We start from the raw sequence: 11,872 nt of genomic DNA on the forward strand, positions 1-11,872 counted from the left end.
CACTCTAGAAGTAAGGTGTTTTTTTAAAATAAAAATAAATTGAATTTGACACTTATGTGTATCTCAACCCCGAGGAATGATTAGAGGAATCTGTATTTGTATTTTAGTTTCTCTTTAAATGTGTATTCTCTAAATATGACACTGTCTTGCCCAGCCTCTTTGTTGATTTTTAACTCCACTACACATTTTGCAATAATGCAGTAATGGTAACACATTATTGCACAGTTGTTCAGTGACATTTAAGTTACAATTATGTTGTTGCTTGTGTTATTAAGGCTCTTCAATTGTCCACACAACAGGCAGATAGAATGAAAAAAAAAGTTAAACATGTCTCAATGCACCATTGCACTCAGCTAATTTTAGTTCCTGTATATGAATTACAGAAATGCTGATGTGGTCTTCAAGTTTTGAGAACGAGAGATACGGATATTAGTAATATTCTTATTCCACAAAACAGTAAGAGGGTGTTTTTAAAGAGTAAATTGCCAATAGGACAGAAACAACTATGTTATACTAGTAGTGCAACTTTGCCTTTTTGCAAGCATCTGCACAGACAGCATGCTAACACAGAGCTAGCCAAAAACCCAGAGTGATGATAATGCTAAGTGAATGCAGACTCCAGTCCAGCACCTAGACCCTGATCCTGAACAGGTAACAAAAGCAGCGATGAGCAGTCAGTGTTCATGTTTCTAAAGTAGAATCATGGCAATCGCTTTAAAGTCTCTTTGTGTTGTTTTCATCTTTGCTTTATGTTGTCCACTTTGAGTTAGTATGTAGTAGTGAAAGAAAACTCTTATGTATGGTCATTAAGATGGAGCTTTATCAGTGTGTGGGACTGCAGCTTCAGGTTTATAAAGTTCTGATAATTATAAGAGGTTGATTTACAGAGTAACACAAACGTAATGTAACAAGTAGCATCACGGTGCAATTCAATTGTTCGAATAATTAAATTGTGTTGCCTTGTGTTGCCTTGTGTTGCGAACACACAGAACTCTTTGCATATGATTTCTTCTTGTTTAAAGTTGCCTGCACTAAATCCAAAGTATGTCCAAACAGTGGATGAAGATTCACTTCAAGGGAGAAGCTCTTCACCTTAATTGTTCACACTGCAGGGTGCAGGGAACAGCTGTGATTGGCTGATGCAGGCCCACTGTCAGGTGTTGATACAGAATTGTTGTGTTTTATTGGCATAAATGCATTTTCAGTACTGCAGACTCATTTAAATTTGTGATTCAGATTCAAATTACATGAATATTGAAGCTTTCCAGTGAACACCTTGACCATCCAAAACTGTGCTGAGAACATTTTTTGCTGACTCATGACACAAAGGTTAATAAGTGTGAGAAGAACAAGCAGTATGCTGGTGTAAAACGAACAACCACGCTGTGGGTACTGTAAAGTCCAGTTCTGGCTAAGTGTAATGTTAATTAGTGTACTGTATTTGATAATTACATAGCCTTTTCTCTACACCCACCCTCAAGGAAAACTTCAAATATTACTACTTTAAGCATAACGACTCAGTCGATGTTAAATCTTAACCCCTAGATCATCAGCTGTAGCTAATTCCAACCCCTAACCCCAGCAATGTCACATAACCAGGACCATCACTGTTTTGCTAATTTTCCTTAGAAAATAGGTGGAACAGAAAGGTAACAGTGTGAAGGCAGGAGATGCAGGCGATGGTGTTGTAGGAAATGGCCTTGATGTGAAAAATGCAAGATCAAAACAGACATCATAACATCAAACTCAACATTTCAGAAATATTTTCAGGGGCTTACCTGATTAAAACCCCCCCAATCTTTTTTATTTTAGGAATATAGTTCATGTGCACTCCTGCTACGTGTCATGCTCTTCCTTGAAATCGATAGCAATCAGATATTGCTCCCTCCAAACTTGGCGTTGTGTGACTGATGATAAAAGAATGGCCTGTATTTGTATAGCGCTTTTTACTTAGTCCCTATGGAGCCCAAAGCGCTTTACACTGCATTCAGTCATCCACACATTCACACACTGGTGATGGCAAGCTACACTGTAGCCACAGCTGCCCTGGGGCGCACTGACAGAGGTGAGGCTGCCGGACACTGGGGCCACCGGGCCCTCTGACCACCAAAAGTAGGCAACAGGTGAAGTGTCTTGCCCAAGGACACAACGACCGAGACTGTCGGAGCCGGCAACCTTCTGATCACAAGACAAACTGCCAACTCTTGAGCCACGATCACCCACAGAGTTTCACTCCACATCAAACAGAGGAGTCAGCAAACTACAAAAAGCTTTTATTTGTGACATCAGAGGTAAGATAACACTTTAATGATCCCCATAATGAAACTAAGCTGTTGCAAAAGAAAACAAAAGAAACGAGGCTACATCAAAGTTCTTTTGAATATTGCACTACAAGATGACAGCTGTGAGTTAACACCTTGCTGAACAAGTAGTTTGTGTCAGGTTAGTTATTCTGAGCTGGATGAGCATGGGAATGGACTGAGAAGGCATGGATACGCGGATGGATGGTGTAATGTAAGTACAGGTCAGGGATTAGGGAAAAAGAGAGAAGGATTTTCAGACGAGCGAGTAATCTAGACGTGTCGATAGTCATCCTCTGGGGGGAAAAAATACCAGGCCACAGAGATTATCCTGATGGCGATTGCATAATCTCGTTGTGTGTGCATGTATGTGTGTTATGCTAAGCAGACGGCACAATTAGTCACTCTCCCAGTCATGCCTTCGGGCTGTGACTAAATACACGTAACATCAGGCATGCAGCTACAGAGATATGCACACGTTTACACACGGAAGCGCACACCAAAGCACCGCTGAAAGAGGTGCAGTGTTACTTTCTCTGCCTTCACTTAACCCTCTCAGGCTCAAATTAAGTTTTTGTTGCTAATGCACAAAAGAATACCTGCAGTGGTACTTCTGAGTAAAAAAACCTCATAAAATATGTATGTGGGGTAATCAGGTATTTAGCTTTTAACTGTTGCAAATCTGCAACGTCTGCCTTGAGAGGGTTAATGAGCAGCTTGTTTTTCCCACTTTTTCGCTCCCTCCATTTAATTGGATTCTTTTTTCCCTCCCTACATCCTTTATGGCCTGCTTCCTTTCCTCTCTTCTCTTTGCTCTTCTTTCCTTTCACCAACTTTTCCATCTTTGAGAAGCAGCTGTGTTTGCTGAGACATCTCTACAAAGCTATGCAGAGGAGGCTGCTAAGAGTTGCAGAGAAGTCATTTTACATAACCATGGAGAGACTGACAGTCTGGTAGACTGGGACCATGCCTTTTGGACTGGCATCACTATTTGGTGATGGTTAAGTGGGATTTTAAGAACAAGACAGATGAGGGTGAGAGTAAAGAGAGTGTAGACCCTCCTGTCTCAAGTGTTATCAGCACACAGAGTAGTCATTATTAGTTTTTATCAGTACATATTACCAGTACATTGCTTCCTCCTTCTATCACTAGCAAGTAATCTCTTCATTGAATGCTGCCCACTGAGAGCTGCTGAGCAGAAGAAATGAGTGGTGTGTTCAAACATTTGGAAACCAAAGCTCAGCTGTGACATTTCAGCACCCATCCTTTGTGCTGAACTGTGATTAGAACTCAACCTTTGGCTCCATTTGCTAGCTTACCTTGACAATTACTACTAGAGTTTCACTCCCACTTATTTCCACAACCCTAGTGTCTCATGTATCATATATTCTTGGATAATAATAACCTACTGCGCTGGTTAGATGTTAGAACAGTGTTCTTAATGATTATATGTACAGGACATATAGAACAGAACAATCATATAAGAACTTGGCTGCTGACTACCAGGACAAAGACATGGTGGTGATGATAGAATATGCAACTCGTATTGTTAAGAAATCCATTAAAAAACGTTGATAGCATTGTTATAAAACAAATTATCCATGCTTTGCTGAACTTAATTTGCTAAGTTGCTCCGTTTTTGTAAGTTGTCAAGTAGTTGAGAAGCTTCAAAAACTCTAACCCCAAAAAGAGATGTGCGCATGTTTCTGCTGACCTTTTCCCTGACTCTGATTTTCTGTGAAGAATTGTTCTCAAAGCATAAATTCAATATGAAAGCAGACTTAGAGGCAGGATGTCGATAAACAGACTGGAGTAGTTTGAGTTGATGACCACACTGGCAAACATCTCCAAGGCACTGCACTGCTGTAAGGTTCGCCGATCAGATCACGAAGACCAGCACGTTATTGTAAAAGCTGCTCTTGTACTCGAATAGGTTGAGATGATGTTTGATTCACAGATGTAAAAAGATGGATTGCTAAACATTGTTCTGCTTCCACTACACACTATACACTGGATATACACACTATTTTTATGCATTTTAATGCATCATTTATCATCATCACTTTGATCTCTCTTTTCCTTTAGTAATTTCCACCTTCCTTTATTTCTTGTAATTGTAGGGTCTTTACCATAGTAGTAATATAGTAATATAACACACCTGTTGTTGTGATTTAGTGCTATATAAATAATATTTAACTGATTTTACTGACTTCTTTTTCATCTTTTTATCATCTCTCCATCACATCTACTGTCTTCTGTCTAACCATTCTCTTGTCCTATCCTTGTTTAATCAGCACTATTTTCTCACTCTGTACTTTGTAATGTCACTCAGTTGTTTTGCTCATATTCTTATCACTGTCCTCCCAGTTTCCATGATTTTCACTTTATAATAAATGTATTATTATATTTTTCCTTTGAGATGTATGATATCATTCTTCTTTGTTTCATCGTCCCTCTTTCTTTCACACGTTGAAATATTTATGAGGTTTAGCAAGTGATGTCACTGCCTCTGATTCTCACCTTTTCTTCCATTGTCTCAGTGCTGTAATTCCCCCCCATCTATTATGAACAAATAGTCCTTTCCATACAGTGGGCTATTGCAATTGTGTGTGCGTGTGTGTGTTCTGGTAATCATGACATTATGGGGACAAAAGGCTTCTAGAGAAAGGGTGGTCCTCAAAAGTGATGATTAAAAAGTTCACCAGATGGAAACCTGTGTGTGTGTGTGTGTTTTCTGAAATATGCATAGTAGGTGTACAGCATAAATGTCCTTGTTGTGTTGCTTGCGACTTTATAGAACAGCAATGATACTGATGGCGTAAGAGGCTGTTTTTTATTTCACCTTGTTCGTATTTTTTGCAGATCTCACCTTCATAGAGAATTATTCACATAAAAATGATCCAGTTTCTTGTGAAGCAGCGTGGGTTATCTGCTGGAAGCGTTTTAGATCTAAAAATACAGCTAAAGATGACGTTCAGTCTTGGGAGGGAATTCTAGTTTAATTCAAGCTTTACAAAACTTTAGTTTATTCTACTGGTCAGTCAGAATAAACTGCACATTAACTGATGATATTATTGCTATTAGTATAATACTATCACATTATTAAAAAAGGAGTCTTCTGTTAATGTGAGACAGTTTAATGAAACGCTAAAAAGCCTGTAATATATATATGTTCCAGTATAAAAGGAGCTAAATTGTCTTACAATTAACGGATTATGAAGACAAAAAAGGCCCCACCTCTCTTTCTAACATACTCTTTCTAAGATGGAGCGCACACATATAAAGTACTGTAATACAGTACTTTATATGTGTGTTTTTATACTTTTGTGTGCCTATTAATGTGTAAACACATACTGTACAGCTGCTCCACTGATCCTGATCGGCTCATATGAAGATCAGGACTGCCATTATTATTGGATTTAGAAGATTAACACACACCTGCATGGCAGGACATTAGAAGGCTCTCATAATAGCGTGTGTGTGTGTTTATGCGCATTACGCACTAAACCATTATGAAAGGAAGCTAGATGAAAGAAAATTTGGCCATTTGAGCTGCTTTAACTTTCAACTTCCTGCTCATTGATCAATTCTCTCAGGGGGACAAAAGAGCCAGAAAATAGCCTTCTTACTGTAATCAACCTTCATTATTATTAAGGGACTTATCTGGATCTAAAGAGAAAGAGAGAAGAGAGGTTCTACCGATGTTCAGGCGGAAGTCGCCTCATGTAAACAGGAAAGAGTGAGGTTAGTGGATATGACAGGAACGGAGGAAGTGGAAGTCAATCCAACTTTAAACACACACTTACACAGAACTACATCCAGCCTGAAAATACAACCTGACTGAAATTTGAACTCTTCACATGCAATTTGTTATGATGCTATTCCACCACCATTATAGACAAATAGTATATAGTTGTATAGAGCACATTCTTAAGGAAGAGAGACAGGGATTGGACTGAAAATCAGTGGCAACAGGTCTGATTTAGTGGTTCCAGTTGTATATATGTATGAAAGTGGTCAGGAGGCACGCACAACCATGAGTGTGACTCTATGTGTTAAACACGGCAGAGGATATGTCATGGTTTGTGCTTGCATTTCAGCCAGTGGGGAGGTGGTGTTGGGGATTGTGACAAGACTGATGGAAATATGAATCCAGAAATGTTTCTATCAGATTCCACCAAAAGTGTGCGGTTTGCAATGGCTGCATTTTTCAGCACAACAATAATTACGACAAAATCACAAACACACTGGCAGAGCGGTAAAAACATACCTGGATAGATAAAGAACTAACAACAAAGCTTCAGGGTGTGTTGAAGAATAAAGCGTCATACTAATATTCCTTCCAAGCTTGTTTGAATTGTACAGGCTCTGTTTTTGCCCCGTGTTTCATTAAGTCGCAGCACCTATTTGCCATTTTCCTAGGAAAATATAAAGAAATGCGGGGTGTCTAAAGAACTTTGCACAATAAATTCTCTAGATTACTTTAATACAGCAGCACAGGCTCTAACTGTGATGCATGTGAATGAGGTTCATGCTGCTGGATTGATCTTTTCACATAAAAGTGTGGCTGCTCCTGTGTAGCAGCTGCAAGATCAGCTGCAAAGCCAACAAGCTGTGAGTAGCATTTCTTCAGAGATGACCTTCATATCAAGGCTTTAGCAGAATGTCGCATATAGCAGCCCCGGGGCATCACTGCAGTTCAACAAGTTGAAATAAGACTTCGCAGATCTCCCCTTCATAAAGAATTCACTATTGTGTATGTGTCACTATTTTTTCTTGCATCACAATATGTCTAAAAGATAATGATATGCTAATTTGTAAGAACAAAAATTGTGTAGATCATAAATTGTTATCCACTTGACTTATTGTGATCCGCTGACTTACATCTATCTATCTATCTATCTATCTATCTATCTATCTATCTATCTATCTATCTATCTATCTATCTCATAAATAAAGCAAGTCATCCCTTGAATCAGGTGTGTGCATTTACAGAAATGTACACACACCCGGCTCACTGACACACCTTAGCGCAGGACTGACTTTTATAAGGTGTATATTGCTTTTGGCATGGACACATGTGCACCAGCACGCAGCAGCATGCACTGTGAAGTATAAATATCAAAGAGTGAAGGGATCAGGAAGCCCCCTATATCAGATAATGTTTGTGGGGAAAAGAGTGGAAACCTAATGCTCCTATTACCTTATCATATACTGCAGAAATAAGCTAGGTTGTGTGTGTGTGTGTTTTGTCTGGTTAGACTTTAGGTGAAGGTGCATACCGGAGATACTTTCATCTCACAGTCATTTTCTCCTTTAGTTTCTCTATCTCTGTTTCTTCCTACCTCTGCATCTTTCATCATCCACATCACCTGCTTCCACTTCCAACTTTTGATTCTCTTCTGGGAACCATAAGACTTCTAACTATTGTAAGGCTGTATGAAAGCGAAAACCATGCTAACCTGTTGAATTATTGAGGATTACAATAGTCTTTTTTACCTTTGAAAACAGTTTTGCACATTTGGATTTTGGAAGTGTCCTGCACGGGACAAGGCATGTTAATCAAGCTATGACTGATACACGCCTATATATGGAAAAATAAATCAAATTGGGGTTAAGTGAATGAATCCATGCAATGCACATGGAAAAAGAGACTGCACTTACCCTATACTGGGTTTTCAAAATCAGTCAAATACACTCCCAAGTCCATTCTCAATTCCTTTAGGTCATCTTTGAATTGTATTAAAATAAGCCAGGGAGCAGCTCTTCAGCTCTAAAACTACATTTACTTTCTTCTTTATGACAGTGTTTTTAAGATCTTACATTATGTCCTTTCCAAGTCTTTATAATTCAATATGCAAGACCTGCCTGAACCTGAGTTTATTTGATTTTGTGTCTTAAATCAAGTAGTGTGGTTCTGATGTCTGGGGCAGCAGGTTACTGCTTGTGTTTGCCTTCTTGGCTTAACACTGAAAACTATCATAGATCTTTACTTTGACCAAATCAAACAAATCTTTTTAAAAAATGCTCTAAATAAACAGAACAAAAAAGTGGCTTAGCACAGCCTTAACCTAAAAAAAGTTGCATAACAGCTTTTATAGCATTCACTAGTTTGACCAGATGAGAGTCAGCCTGTTAAGACAATGACCCTAACTATACAGGGTCGTACACACCCTTACACACACAGGCCCCATATGCAAGTGCGTGAATGGATGAGCTTGTACTGAGAGGTTAGCATTTCTCCTGTGCTGACGCATTTCCTCTGCTCCACATCTCAGTTCAGATTTTTTTTTAGCAACTCTGTAAAAGCCACAACTGTGTAAATTTACACAGAAAAACCACGAGAACTTCCCCAGATGGCAACTTTCAGGGAAGTGGCTTCCCTTCGAGGTGTGTGTCATATTTATTTGCATCTTGTGTGCGCACTTTTCATACACTGTGTGTTCATCTTTCGCACCATCTTGTGCTATTTCTCTGGCACTCATGACGCTTTCCTTAAAAACTGACAACTTGAGTCAGAGGTTTTTTTTGTTGCTTTTTTTGAGCTCGCGATGGCAAAATAACTCCTAGCTGGAAAGAACTGCGGTCGCGCCTCACTGAGAGTCGTTCATCATAAGAAAAAAAAAAGAAAAAGAATCAAAAGGTTAACTGCTGGAAACATGGGAAATGCAGGTGCAGGAAAATTTTGAGATATTTCAGATGTTGGTGCAGTCTGCTTCTCATTTTTAACTATGTTTCAATGAATGAAGAATAAGGAGAGGAAAGAAAGTGACTCTGCTGCAGGAGCTTTTATCAGAACAGTTGGTTCTGCGTGGCTGCTGCACAGATTGCACCTGTGACATTTCAGTTATACAACAGTCTCTTTAACCACAACCTTAGCAACCTTAACTTAAACCCAACTCTTGCTATGTAAGGGATGATGTTTCACACCACAGCCATTTAATAATGATATAGTACAGGTTTAAATTTCTTTATGCATCTTTGCACAAACGCTGTCTTTGTTAAGTGAGTTAGTGCAAATGTGATTTTGAAAGCTGGATACTAGTTAAGTATTTATTTTAATTTGAAAAGACGGGAGGCCACTGCAGCTAGAGCGTGTGAATTCTTTGCTAAATCTAATTTTGTTCTTCTCAAGTTCACATTTTGGCCTTCGGGGAGGAAATTCTCCACCTGAGGGGAGAAGGGAGGAAGAATGGCGCCCTCTTTCAAGACCATCATTTTGTCTTTACAACAAAAAAATCATGTCAAATTGTCACAGGGCTAATTTGTAGATGAGGTGTTGCAAGCACTGCTCGAATGAAAACTTCACATTCATTACTCTGGATAAAGACAGTGAGCCTCATTCACAGCTGGCAGCTCCACTTCATCCTATAAGCACTTGTCAGCAACAAAGTGTCGTGGAAGTGCTTAAAGGGGCTGCTTGAAGTGTGACACAAAGACCTTATAGGAGACCTATGGAAAACACTCGGCTTCACTGAGAAAGGATCACAAGACTACGAACAACGACTGGATTGAGCGTGTCTGCAAAAGGGAGGAGAAGAAGAAGGAGAAAAAAAATTGAACATGCAGTGTGAAAGGCTTCCAACCCCAAAGGGCAATCTCACCGAGCTTCAGAAGAGCTGGAAGACGAAAGCAAGAATAGAAGATGTTTTACTTTCTTGGAAGGTAAAGGAAGAAGAGCCTCCTACAGCGATATAAGGGGAAATTCCCACCAATTGAACATCCACCTCTCAGATCAAAGTGTCTACGTGTGTGTGTGTTTGTGTGTGTCTGTGTGCATGAAGCCACTTCTGCACCTGCGTCTGGAGCATCAGCACCTTAGAAGGTTATTAGAAAAAAGCTTAAAGGTGTGGAATAATAAGGGTCGTATAAACTGTGGGAAACAGACACCATCATGTTGCACCTTTGACAAGCAGACCCAAAACAATGTGATGCAAAATTTTATTTATATAGCACCAATTATAAACAGCAGTTACCTCAAGGTGCTTTGTAGTGTAAGGTAAAGACCCTAAAATAATACAGAGAAAACCCCAGAACCAGGCTCAGGGGCGGGGCCTCCATCTGCCATGACCAGAATTCAGCTCCACCCTGTTCTTGTAAAAACAAAGCTGCTCATCTGGCTGATTTATTTTCAAGATGTCTTTTAAACTAGATTATAGTATATGTGAGAGTGATGGTCATTTGTCAACTAACATGTTTTAACCCAAATGCACAATAATTCCCTAACCTTAACCAAGATGCTTTTAATACAAAAACCTAGCACGGGGAGAAAAAAAACTTAAACTCAAAAGGGTTTGAGTTTTTTTCCCTCCCCATTCTCCCTCCCTACACCTCCAACCTGTCAGACGCTATAAAAATAAAACTGAACTGAACGTAATTATCCGTGAGTGGTCAAACACTTTGAAATGTGAATTTCTTTTTATATTGTATCGCATTCTATCACAGCAGGTCCTATATTAGAAACCTGAAAGTTGTTGCTGGTAACATTTTCCAGCTTCTTTTTCTGTTCTATTTGTACAACTGCACCAACTGCAATAGCAGACACACATTAGGGATAAATCTTGGCATTTTTGACATTAATGACTCAGTCAGTGTACCGGCAAATGTTGGGTGGGCTAAATGCTGACCACTCGTCAGTACTCACAAGATATCTTGGGTATATAAGGTGGGGCTGTGACTAGATTTGGGCAGGTGGACTCCACCTGACCAATGCCATCATACTGTGTAAAATAGAGCCCATAAGAACATTGCATTAGTGCACTACTGTTTATGTTCAGTGTGAGCACCACATTGTAGTCAGTGGAACTCTGCAGAAGTAGCATAAAAGTCTCATAAAAGAGCTCAGAAAATGTAAAGTCAACAGATTGTAACTGATTAATTACAATTGAACTTTCTGTTGAAACCCTTTTCATAACAATTAACAGCCAACTTCAGTTCATTGTAACCAGACTAATGAGTGTTATCACCACTTTCCACTCCCTGATGAGCACCTTAACAGAACAGTTTGTTATAGTTTACCCTGCTGATCTTCACACACTCTGCTTCTGTTTTATTTTGCTCAGTATATTTAAACGCCACTGGTGGCGTGAGAGGCAACAAGGGTGCAGTGCTGCAGTCGTTAGCACTGTTCCCTCACAGCAAAAAGGTCGTGAATTTGACCATTTGTCTTAATGTATGAGTGTGAGACTTGTTAAAATCCAGTGGCACCAAGGCATTATACAATAAAATAATGTGATTAATACATAAGTAAAAGAATTTCCTATACAGCTGCTTCTAAGCATTTTGAACAATTATTTTCCCTCCACTGAGATGGCTTAGGGGGCACCCAGATTTGAACTGGGGACCTCTTGATCTGCAGTCAATTGCTCTACCACTGAGCTATACCCCCAAACACAATCAGCAAGTGCATTAACTCTGCTGAACAACTCATATTTTCTCTTCAAGTCACTTTATCACTTTGTATATTACCCCCCACTATAACCGCAATACAATATAGGATAAGCAGTAAAACCTTCTGCCACTGAACTAAACCTCATCATACTTAGTGACTGTCAGCAGGTAGCTCAGTGGTT

The 11,872-nt window shown here is 39.4% G+C and overlaps 1 non-coding gene across 1 annotated transcript; it reads right to left on the reverse strand.

Annotated features, from left to right (window-relative positions):
* Positions 1-11,616: 11,616 nt before the first annotated feature.
* On the reverse strand, positions 11,617-11,688 carry trnac-gca. The gene has a single exon. It is a non-coding gene; the product is annotated as a tRNA-Cys (tRNA).
* Between the last annotated feature and the right edge of the window lie 184 nt (positions 11,689-11,872).

Source organism: Simochromis diagramma, unplaced genomic scaffold, assembly GCF_900408965.1.
Source record: "Simochromis diagramma unplaced genomic scaffold, fSimDia1.1 OVJJ01000325.1, whole genome shotgun sequence".
In the NCBI taxonomy this organism is placed as follows: Eukaryota; Metazoa; Chordata; class Actinopteri; order Cichliformes; family Cichlidae; genus Simochromis; species Simochromis diagramma.